Source organism: Propithecus coquereli, unplaced genomic scaffold (assembly GCF_000956105.1).
Source record: "Propithecus coquereli isolate 6110/MARCELLA unplaced genomic scaffold, Pcoq_1.0 Scaffold9, whole genome shotgun sequence".
NCBI lineage: Eukaryota > Metazoa > Chordata > Mammalia > Primates > Indriidae > Propithecus > Propithecus coquereli.
Window position 1 is genome coordinate 17,580,829 of NW_012155284.1, and position 1,122 is coordinate 17,581,950.

The window sequence follows — 1,122 nt, forward strand, 5'->3', positions numbered from 1 at the left end:
TCTGTTTTTCCGAGAAATTATTTCTTAGTTCCATTCTGTGGTTCTTGCCCTCCTATAAGAAAAAATGACTGATTCGGGCCCCTTGGAATCTACCTAGGTAGCCTCAGAATTGGCCTGCCAACACACATATCCTATATCCCATCTAAAAAGAATGAATAATGTATGCAAGGAAAAATTTTGGGTAAATAAAATCTGTAACTGCAAGTCATAAACATCTAAATTTTGAAGACTTCTCTTTTTATTAGGTAAAACAAGTACTGTTTTGCAACTGAGTAAAGAAAATTAAAGTCAAAAGTAAAAGATCTTTCATGATTAAATAAATATATTTTATTTACCTTGAGTGCTAAAAGGCTTTTATTAATTTCAGCACCTTCAAGCCTAGTTTGCCTGTCTGCACTGGATGTATCAGCTCCTCTTTCATTTCCAGCCAAATCGATGAGAGAAAATTTGCCATGTAGTTTTCCTTTTCTTCTAAGAATAATCTGAAACACTGCATGGCTTCGAGATGAATGGGCATTTGCAGATGTTTGACCGGATGTTCTACAATGTGATTAAAGACATCTTGATACATAAAAACTTCAATTTACATGTTCAAAACACAGTATTTTCATTAAAAACAACAACAAAAAACAACTATTTAGCCAGTTTTCATCATTTAAATGGAGATGAGATACTTTCAGTTGATAACACTTAAGTAAAACCAAATTTATATAATTTAATCTGGCATATTTCTAATATATTTGCAGTATAGTATCAATATAATAGAAGTCACTCGAATTTACAGGTAACAAAAGTTTTTACGAGAAATGACTTTTACTTCCAAGGTGTACTGAATGATACCCTCAAAACAAAGTGAGGGTTTGTTTTCTTAATTAAAATGAGATTTACCTGCAACTGTTCCCTATGTCAATGAGTTTTAGTACATCTTCAACACATTTGACCTCCCGTTCCTGTAATCCCACCACTTGAACCTGCTGTTTTCCATCTTCTAGAACTCTTAGTTTTGTTTTCCTATTTAGCAAGTCAAACACCTATGAAAAACCATATTCAGATTAGAAAACTAGATTTACAGAAAAAAATAATCAGTTCTACAAAAATGAGCCAGAGTTTGAAAATATTTCA

The 1,122-nt window shown here is 32.2% G+C and overlaps 1 protein-coding gene across 1 annotated transcript in view; it reads right to left on the minus strand.

The window, feature by feature from the left end:
* The window catches only part of KIF2A (kinesin heavy chain member 2A), a 90,128-nt gene that overhangs the window by 21,986 nt on the left and 67,020 nt on the right, over positions 1–1,122 (minus strand). The gene's annotated exons all lie outside the window — the stretch shown is intronic.